Source organism: Capricornis sumatraensis, chromosome 2 (assembly GCF_032405125.1).
Source record: "Capricornis sumatraensis isolate serow.1 chromosome 2, serow.2, whole genome shotgun sequence".
Classification (NCBI taxonomy): domain Eukaryota; kingdom Metazoa; phylum Chordata; class Mammalia; order Artiodactyla; family Bovidae; genus Capricornis; species Capricornis sumatraensis.
The window spans coordinates 98,475,514-98,486,798 of record NC_091070.1 but is presented as its reverse complement, the minus strand read 5'-3'; positions in this window follow the sequence as shown (position 1 = coordinate 98,486,798).

Below are 11,285 nucleotides of genomic sequence, written 5' to 3'. Positions count from 1 at the left end.
GTAAATTATCTTTGTGCCTGTATGTGGACATTGCCGTGAGAGCTTAGACTGTTTCGAGAAATGAAATTGTCAAGAGAAATACATATAATAGAATATTACTCAGGCATAAAAAAGAATGAAATCTTGCCTTTTGTGACAACATGGATGGGTGTAGAAGGAATTATGCTAAGTGAAATAAGTCAGACAGAGAAAGATAAATACTGTATAATTTTACTCATATGTGGAATACAAACCAACAAACATATTACAATAGAAACAGACTCACAGATACAGAGAACAAGCTAGTGATTGCCAGACAGGAGGGGGTTGTGGATTGTGTATAACAGGTAAAGGGGATTAAAACATACAAACTTCCAGTAATGTCATAGAGGTGGTAATGTACAGCTCAGGGACTATAGTCAATAAAGATGGAATAACTTTGTATGGTGACAGTTGTTTACTAAGCTTATCATGGTGATCAGATTATAACATATATAAATGTTGGATCACTATATTGTACACCTGGAACTAATGTAATGTCTTATATTGACAGTACGTCAATACAGAAAGAAAAAGAAAAAAATACTTTTTTGTGACATGTGAAAATAATATAAAATTCAAATACCAGTATCCAAAAATAAAGTTTTACCTGAATTTTAAATAATAGCTTTTACCCTGCCCTAAGGATACAGTCTTAGATGAACCCTGAATTATAGATACTCAAACACAATGTTATAAGGTTATAGAAATGAAAAGGATAGATTCTCTTTTAAGGAAATCTCCAGAACCTGTGAAAATGTCACTTTACATGGTATAAAGGACTTTGCAGACATGATTAAAGATCTTGAGATGAGGTTTCTGGGACTATTTATAGGAACCCAGAGTAATCACAGAATTCTTATAAGAGGCAGACCAGAGGGACAGCAAGGAGTGGTGTAATGGCAGAAGTGGAGAGAGATTTAAAGATACACGCCTGCTGCCTTTGAAGATGGAAAGAGTGTGGGTGGCTTTCAGAAGCTGGGAAAGCCAAGGAAACCGCCTCTAGAACTTGCAGAAGGAACATCGTTTAATGGTAGTCCAGTGAAAGCCATTACAGACTTCTGCCTTCCAGGATTATAAAGGTATAAATTGGTGTCGTTTTAGTTTGGGGTAATTCGTCACCACAGCACTAGAATGCAGAGGCTTAGGGACAGTTAAATGGAAGACAGTATTTCAGCTGACTTTGATGTATAGCTAGGATTCTGATAGAAATGAGAAATGGGATTCTCAGCAAGACAGCAGCATGGGCAAAAGGCACAGAGGCGAGAAAGTATCAGGTGTGTCCGATAGATACTAAAAAGCATGGGCGCCACTAAGGAAGGAGAGCCTGGGAGACACAGAAAACAATACCTGACCTGACATGCTCTGTGAGCAGGGAGTGCTTTCATGACCTTAGAGAGGACGTGGAGGCGATCCTCCGTGGCAAGGCCTAGGAAAAGTAATATGTGTCTGGCGGCTCAGCTCGAGTTAAGTGAAGGGTGGGAGGGACGCTCTACCAAGGGGAATGGGATCGCAAAGAGCAAGAATCCGTCACTGACAAGAAGGGGCAGGGTAAGGAGCTGCTTGGTGGGGAGGAAGCAGGGAGGTTCAGGGCACACTAAAGGATGCCTCTGTAACAAGCCAAGGGTTGTAACCTTCTGCAGGCAAACACTGAAGGGATTTGAGGAGGCTAGTAATAGGAGCTGTAGTCTGTAGTCCTTTGTTCCCTATGGAATGAGCGTGCAAAGCCACATCATGTCCCCTTAGGTGCTCCAGGGGCTGGCTGGTGAGGGGAATGGACAATTTTTGAAGCAGGGAATGAAGAGTAGCAAGTAGCTTCAGGTTTTTTGGCTGCGAAGCTCATATCCTCAGACCTTATTTGGTGTGGCATGCAGACAGCTGACTTGCATAGTCTGGAGGCTTGAGTGGCCCTGTGGGATGGGTGCGACATTGGAGTAACCCTTGTGAGCCACTTGGTATAGTATCAAGAACCCTGAGCTAGAAATCAGGGAACCTGAGTTATGCTGCTAAGTTGCTGCTGAGAGGCAGAGGGCACTGTTGGGTGAATGGTCTTCTTGAAGACATGGGTCCTTGCTGGAGACTGAGGGAAAGAGAGCAGGATGGGAGGCCACAGAAGGATGAGGGCACTCTGTGCTGTGCTCGTCCATGCGGAAGTACAGCCCAGTTGTATGAAGTCGTGCAAAATAAGCGACCAGCCAAATTCTAGCATATCATGAGAAAAATCACTGGGCTTCAAACAGTTGCAGAGCGTTCCCCCTGGAAATCTGCATTTTGACCAGCATTAATTTTCAGATTTCAAGGGACTCACCATACAAGTCATCATCCATTAGGCAAGAATTCCTGAATCAGCCGTAGGCTAAGCAGTCTTCCAGCTGGAGCTGTGACTAACACTGGAAATCAAAATTTCAAGGGGAATCCAGGCTCACCATTCAGAATTCAGTCTGTGTATTCACTTGCAAATTGTTGGAATATCAGGCCTCTTCCTTAGACTAGATATGGGGCAGAGGATTCGGTAATATAGAGTTCATTCAAATTCAGACGCTACAACAGGGCAGTGACTTGATACAGGAAAGTCCTTCGGACAGTGAAATATACCACAAACACTGCCTTTCTACCCTGGAAATTGTTGATGGTTTTGTTGCACTGGAATTTTCCTGGCAGATTTAACTGAACCATTTCTTTTGATCCCATCTAGCTTTATGCTTTGGTGAATCAAATTGGTCTCCTTAGATGTTATCTTCAATCAATGAAACTGAAGGTGAACCTGGGGCAACGCCAGGCAAGTTGTAGCGTAAGAACAAGAGCAAAGGGACATCACACAACACAAACAAGATCATTTTTTAATACTTTGTGGTTGTCGCTATGTATCAGTGAATTGAAGAAAATAAGCCTGTGCCAACCAACGGTATTACTACATAGCCATTAATTGTTCATTGCTAAAAGACAGCTTGCTTCTGACCTGAACATCCAGAACTTGCTTTCTGCTGCCATTAAAAATAACTGCATGGGCATCCTTTATGCTTATGCCAAGAATATTTGTTCTTGAAAATAAAATTCAGAGAACTCTGAGGAACTTTGAAGTAGATGGTGAAGGAAACAGTATGTCAGCATTCTGACATGGAAAATTCTGGAAGAGATGGAACACCAGACCACCTGACTGCCTCTTGAGAAACCTGTATGCAGGTCAGGAAGCAACAGTTAGAACTGGACATGGAACAGCAGACTGATCCCAAATAAGAAAAGGAGCATGTCAAGGCTGTATATTGTCACCCTACTTATTTAACTTACATGCAGAGGACATCATGAGAAGCGCTGGGCTGGAGGAAGCACAAGCTGGAATCAAGATTGCCAGGAGAAATATCGATAACCTCAGATATGAAGATGACACCACCCTTATGGCTGAAAGTGAAGAACTAAAGAGCCTCTTGATGAAAGTGAAAGAGGAGAGTGAAAAAGTTGGCCTAAAGCTCAACATTCAGAAAACAAAGATCACGGCATCCAGTCCCATCACTTCATGGCAAATAGATGGGGTAACAGTGGAAACAGTGGCTGACTTTATTTTAGGGGGCTCTAAAATCACTGTAGATGGTGGCTGCAGCCATGAAATTAAGATGCTTACTCCTTGGAAGAAAAGTTATGACCAACCTAGACAGCATATTAAAAAGCAGAGACATGATTTTGCCAACAAAGGTCCGTCTAGTCAAGGCTATGGTTTTTCCAGTAGTCATGTATGGGTGCGAGAGTTGGACTATAAAGAAAGCTGAGCACCGAAAACTGATGCGTTTGAACTGTGGTGTTGGAGAAGATTTTTGAGAGTCCCTTGGACTGCAAGGAGATCCAACCAGTCTATCCTAAAGGAAATCAGTCCTGAATATTCATTGAAAGGACTGATGTTGAAACTGAAACTCCAATACTTTGGCCACCTGATGCAAAGAACTGACTCACTGGAAAAGACCCTAATGCTGGGAAAGATTGAAGGCAGGAGGAGAAAGGGACGACAGAGGATGAGATGGTTGGATGGCATCACCGACTCAATGGACATGAGTTTGAGTAAACTCTGGGAGTTGGTGATGGACAGGGAGGTCTGGCGTGCTGCAGTCCATGGGGTCGCAATGAGTTGGACACGACTGAGTGACTGAAGTGAACTGAAATGATGTGAAATCCTGGATACTTTGTGTAATTTTCTCGGCCACTATTAACACAAAGAATGAAGCACTGGAAAGCTGCCAGAGAAATGATCAGGGATGTTGGAGTGCTTTGCCTTGAGTGTGTTTGGATGAGTGGTTGATGTCCCAGAGGCAGTTGGGAAGTCAAGTGCAGAAAGCAGATTGCTGTGCAGCAAACCAGTCATCTCTCAGCCATGTTCTTCCTGCTGGGCCTACCAGAGGCTTCCTTCATTTTCTGATTTTAACCCTGCAGTCCTTCCCACCACACCATTCCACCGAACCCTAATTGAAGCCTCTCTACGGAAATCTTCAAGGAAGTTAGCATCAAGGAGACAGCCTAGGATTTTCAGAAAGACAGTCATTGAAAACCAATGAGGCGTCTGCAGACAAGACAGAGGATCAGAATAAAGAGGAGAAAGGCTGTTACCCTGATGGTGATGTCACCTGTATCTCCCTCTTTCATTTTTCGAGACTTCGGGGCCTAGATGTTAATTGCATTTTGATATCTATATTAACCCCTGAATTGTGTTCCTCCCAAATTCATGAGTTGAAGCCCTAGGCTCCAGGACCTCATAATACAACTGTATTTGGAGATAATTTTAAAGAGGTGATTGTGAGGTTATTAGGGTTTCCTCATGGGGCTCACATGACTGGTGTCCTTACAAGAGGCTGGAGAGACACCAGGGATGTGTGAGCACAGAGAGCCACGTGAGAAGGTCTGCAGCAGGAAGGTCTGCAGGTGGCCGTCTGCAAGCAAAGGAAAGAAGCCTCAGAAGAAACCAGTCCTGCTGACACCTTGACTCCAGACTCCCAGCCTCCAGACTGGGAGAAAAATGCGTTTTGTTTAAATCATGCAGTTTGTAGTATTATTTTATGGTGGTTCTAGCAAATGAAGACAGCTCCAGTGTTGGCAAACTCTCTAGCTTTTTAGGTAATTTTTCCTTTTAATTCAAACAACAATGACAGAAAAACAACCCCCTCCCCCCTCATATATATATATATATACACACACACATATATATATATACATACACACATACATATATATACATACATATATGTATATATATATATATTTTTATGATAGTCTGAAATCCCATCCTGTGCCTTGTGGAGATCTACTGTTCTCATATTCTCTACCCCTCACCACCCTGGTGAATTTTGAGAATTTGCTTAGAAATGATTTCTCTTTTCCATTAAATGAATTGGTCTCCCCTGTACCCTTCAGACGGAGAAGGCAATGGTACCCCACTCCAGTACTCTTGCCTGGAAAATCCCATGGACGGAGGAGCCTGGTAGGCTGCAGTCCATGAGGTTGCGAAGAGTCGGATATGACTGAGTGACTTCACTTTCACTTTTCACTTCCATGCGTTGGAGAAGGAAATGGCACCCCACTCCAGTGTTCTTGCCCGGAGAATCCCAGGGACGGGGGAGCCTGGTGGGCTGCCGTCTCTGGGGCCGCACAGAGTCGGACACGACTGAAGCGGCTTAGCGGCAGCAGCAGCAGTGCCCTTCAGCTGGTTTTCTTGCTCCGACTGATATTCCTTATTTACTAACCATTCATCTTTTGCTGTCTTGTAACTTGTGAAGTGAAATTTGCTCAGTCATGTCTGACTCTTTACGACCCTACAGACTGTAGCCCACTGGGCTCCTCTGTCTATGGAATTCTCCAGGCAAGAATACTGGAGGGGGTAGCCTTTCTCTTCTCCAGGGGATCTTCCCAACCGAGGGCTCAAACTCAGGTCTCCCGCATTGCAGGCAGATTCTTTACCATCTGAGCCACCTCTATTTTCTTAGGTTCCAAAATGGGCATAAATAGTTCCTCCAAGTATCAGGGAGTCTGTGTCAATGTTTAACAAAGGCTGATTGAGATATTAGATGTAAGAGGAGGCAATGATGATGCGAAAGAGAGAAAATTTAAAACTGGTTTCTAGACAGGATGTCTTCTGGAATCTCATCCTCGGGGCTTCTCTAGGCATCTTGGTCCTAAGCTCCCTCTGCCTTGTCACGAAGGGGTCCCCTGACCTCTATGCACATGACTGAGCTTATTCTCCTTTAGCCAGAATGGAGACCTCAGCTCAATCCCAAAGAAAAGGGAACAGTTCTTCTTTATAAAGGTGGGATCAAAGCATGATTTAGTTTCTCCCTGGGTGTACGGTCGACAGAGGAAAATCCCACGCTTTAGAGGACGGCCTCACACCCACTCCCAGGGAGTGACACCCCCACCCCCACAGCAAGGCAACTGCATGACTCTGTGCTTCATTTCCCAAATTCTGGCACATAGGAGTAGTTAGATAGGAGACAGTATATGAGATTCATTAATTCAAAATGAATCTTAAAAAAAAAAAATTACAAAATGTCTGTGATGTGTAAGAGACTCCATTCCTGGGTTTAGCAGAGGGTGAAAGAATCATGCTTTAGAGTATTGCTTTCCCAGAGGGTTTCTTCATGGTGGCTGCAAACAAATAAGAAATGTTTCCCCATGAAAGAAGAATGTTTAGGGATAAGGAGAGACATCACTCAAAAGTATATGCTTTTCTCATATTCTTCTTTCCCAATTATAATCTTGCAGCACCCCTACCATAATGATTACAGCCATAAAATAGGCCTCCTAAGCTAGACTGGTAATTCCACTTCACTGTAAAAATAATGACAGCAGCATCTATAAAAGCAGTAAAGATATAAGTGAAAGTTGCTCAGTCTGTGGCTAAAGAGGCCACTCTTTGCGACCCCATGGACTATACAGTCCATGGAATTCTCCAGGCCAGAATACTGGAGTGGGTAGCCGTTCCCTTCTCCAGGGGATCTTCCCAAGCCAGGGATCGAACCCAGGTCTCCCGTATTGCAGGCAGTTTACCTGCTGAGCCACAAGGGAAGCCCAAGAATACTGGAGTGGGTAGCCTATCCCTTCTCCGTCAGATCTTCCCAACCCAGGAATCGGACCAGGATCTCCTGCATTACAGGTGGATTCTTTACCAACTGAGCTATCAGGGAAGCCCAATAAAGATATAGACACCATCTATTGCTTTACAAAAATTGCCCTATTGCTTTACAAAAATTATCTTGATTGGTCTTCATCACAATTTATTCTGAAGTAGACTTCCCTGGTGGCTCAGACTGTAAAGAATCCACCTGCAATGCAGGTGACCTGGGTTGGGAAGTTCCCCTGGAGGAGGGCATGGCGACCCACTCCAGTATTCTTGCCTGGAGGATCCCCATGGACAGAGGAGCCCAGCAGGCTACATGCAGTCCATGGGGTTGCAAAGAGCCGGACACAACTCAGCAACCAAGCACACACACAGGCAATGCTACCTTCATTTTTAGGTGAAGAAACTTTAGAAAGTGAAACAATTTACCCAGTAACCTCACCTCTCAGAAAGAGTTGTTTTCTTTTTTAACTGATACTCTCTTTACTTTTTCTTCCTGAGCTGATTCCAGGGCTCTCCTTTTGTCTAAGAGAACATGATGCTGACCGTATATTTCTTATATGGATACTGGCATTCCTCTTAGCCAGGATCATACCTAATGATAGTTTGTTTTTTTCTCCAGGAAAAACCTATTATCCTGAATTGATTTTGGAAACAGAAAGTGGTTTTAAGGTGGTCAATTTAATTAATTTGGATTAAGATTCAGTGAGAGGCTAAAGAGGCCACTAGGGCCACTGCCCCGCCATGAGAGGACCAAGCTGAACGAGAGACTGTCTCTGCTTCAAGGAGTCTGCATTAGTACTGTCAACAGAAGCCACCTCTTTAGGAACAAATTCCCTGTACATGGGCTGTATGGGGCACATGCTCTCTGTAAAAGGTTTCAAGTAGAATGCTTTGAGGTGCTAAGCTTATTCTTGGTGCTCTGAGAATAGGAAATGAATTCCACCACATCATTCATTTCAAATGTCATCTGGAAACAATTAAGGGCCAACAGCTCTTCCAAATGACTCACAAGTGATACTCTTGGCAATTGGTGGCCAAATGTTTGTGGAGAAGAGAAAAGCCCACTCTTTTCTAACCACAAATGAAAATACAGTAATTGCTAAAAACAACTCCTCCTTTAATGGTCTTTTGGGGAAGGGCCAAGGTGATAGGCTGCGCAGGTAGTCAGGTAACTAGAAAGCACATACTCCACAGCAGTCACTAATCTAAGTAATCCCCAACTTACTGGCAAAACACCAAGGAAAGGAATTGGCAGATTGGGCAATGATAAACCATGGGCAGCCAAAGGGTGAAGCTATTAAAATTTCTTGGTTTAGAAAATGAGGTCAAGAAATGTAGCATTGCACAATAGCATCTTATTTTGAAAGAAAAATTACTTATATACCATTCAGAAAAACTGATAATCACTAGTCAATGCTTGTAGTGTGCAATATCTCTCTGGTGAGAACGATGTTATTATTTCTGTGTATTAATTTTGTAAAGCTCCTAGTCTTATGAAATCTGCTTTCTGGGTGAGGGAAAAAAAGACAGTAGCATGCTAATGTGGCATCATTCCAGTTTGGAATCCAATGCGATCATCCCAATCATGGCTGTGTTATGATTCTCATCATCCTTAGATGCTTTGGCCTTTGCGGACCCCTTCTCTATTTAAAAGTTAAAATTGAATTTCACAACTTCATTGGTATAAAGACAAACACAATTCAGACTAGATTCATTGCTGTATGTTCATATTCAGTATAGTCTTTCTCCCTTCTGATTTTAAAAGAAAGTAAAATGACATTTTTGGAAGATCCTAAAAGTATTAATATGATGAGCTCGAGGCACTGTACCTAAATGGATAGGTCGGCCCCATGCCCAACTGAAAATACGCTTTACCTGACTCTTTTGCAGCTGAATATAGCCTTGTGACATCAGCTCAGAGTTTCTTGGAAATTCTGGAAGGGGTGATGCTTCCCTCTTCCTTATTCTTTCTGCCTAGAATTAAGGACGTGAAACCCACAGATACAGCAGCCGTCTCGTAACAAGGAGATGATAATGTTTTCTTAGTAAGGAGGGTAGAGCAGAAAGTAGAAGAAGTCTCGCTGCTAAGGGCACTTTGAGTTGCAGCGTTAGACATATGTCTTGCTAGATAAGGGGGGTGGTTAGGAAGATAAATCCTACTTGTTTAAACTGGTGGGGATTTGGCTTTTTGATACGAGCAGCTGTCTTCTAACTCGTGGTGCTGCAGGGCCTCAGCACTCTTCTCAGCGTAAGTGCAGTGTCAGGACTTTACACAAACCTGTTCCAAAATCAGGAAGCAGCCTGAGGACCTGGAAACATGTGTAATATCTACTGGCACAGAGAGTGACTACAAGACTTACTAGTTCTCTGAGAAAAAATACAGAATGAAGAAGTTTTGCCCTTTCCAGGTGTGATTACAAAGCTGGTGGACCCCAAGAAACCATACTTACTTAACAAACCCACAGAAGCCGTCAATTAATCATGACACACGGGACCTTGAGATCCAGGCTTCAGCTGCCTACACTCAGTGATTACGTCTGCAGTTACTGAGGGGTCTGAAAGGGAAAAGTATGATGGAAAAAGAATGAACTCCATTTTTTCAGTGACATTTGGCTGCCAGTAAGGACCTTTTGGCACTGGGGTAAAAAGCTCCAGGGCCTATACAGAAGGACAGAGATCTCTACGGGGGAAGGTCAGTGGACAAACTTGAGGTGGGCTCCGTTCCTGCTCTTTCATAATCCCAGAAGCAGGTAGTAATGTGTTCCTGGATCCTGGGATTGAGCTGGGTGCCTTAGCAAGTCTGTAGTAGCACGTGAAAAACTCAACTATGTGAAATAAAAGCTGTATGAGAAAAGTTTCTTGCTGGAATTCACAGGGTAAATGATTTAGTAGTTGAAGATGTGAAGAGCAGTAGTCCCTGTGAGTCTATTATGAGAAAGTCAGACAATTTATCTTCAGGGGAAGATAAAATACTTTGGGGAAGACCCTACTCTAGCGGGGGCTGGCGACTAGGGTAATATTTTTTACAAATTCATTTTTATTTATAGTATTTTTGTCACTTTTTTATTCAACAAACATGTATTCACTGCTAGTGTGTGACTGATGCTGAAGCTCCAATACTTTGGCCACCTGATGCAAAGACCTGACTCATTGGAAAAGACCCTGATGATGGGAAAGACTGAAGGCAGGAGAAGAGGGAGGGTGACAGATAATGAGATGGTTGGATGGCATCACCAAATCAATGCACATGAGTTTGAGCAAACTCCAGGAGATAGTGAAGGGCAGGGAAGACTGCCATGCTGCACCTCACGGGGTTGCAAAAAGTCGGCCATGATGTAGTGACTGAACAAGTGTGAGTCAAACACTGAAAGACTACATTCCTACGTTTAGGAGGGTGAATGAGCTGGGAGTGTAACAGAACGTAGCCCTGCCTAAGGCTGTGCAGCGTTTCTCCCCACCTCCTCCAATTACTGGGAAATTAGTGGTTAATTACCCAGGGATATTAGCGGTCCTGTTCAGCCATTGATCAGTGCTAGTGGGCCCCTCCCCCAAGTGGCTGTCTTTGAGTGACCGTTAGTGATTCTGTTCAGCCATTGGTTGACACTGGGGCCCTCCCACAAACAACCGTCAATGAGCTAGCGACCGTTAGCGGTTCCATTCAGCCAACGGTGGTGGTCATCAGGCGGAGAGTGAGGTAAGAGGCAGATACCAGCCTTCTCCTCAGGACCCTCCAGTTCACCCTGCCTCAGACCAGCCTGTGAGCTGGGGGGCCCAGAGAACAGGCTGGGGGCTGTGTCCTGCAGGGCTCCAGAGCTCTCACCACAGCCGCCCACTGGCGGGCGGGGTCCAGTCCTTGAGGCAACAGTGAACCTCCCCCACCATTTCTGTCTCTGCAGCCTAATGGCAGCACCGTCCGCATGGGATGCAGCCTGTGGGTCCTGTTCTCCACCATATGGGCAGCCTCAGGAGCCCGAGGGCCAGTTGAGTCCTGGGTGCCTGGCTCCGTCAGCGATGAGAGCTGGGCAGGGTCTTGGGACCTGGCCTTGAGGAAGCCACCAGCTGAGCCCTGCCTCCTTTTAGCCAGGACCAGGACCTCTGAGAGGAAAGCTGTGCCTCCAGACCTTACCCTTTCTTGTCAGGACAGAGGATAACATTCATTAGCTGGAGATTT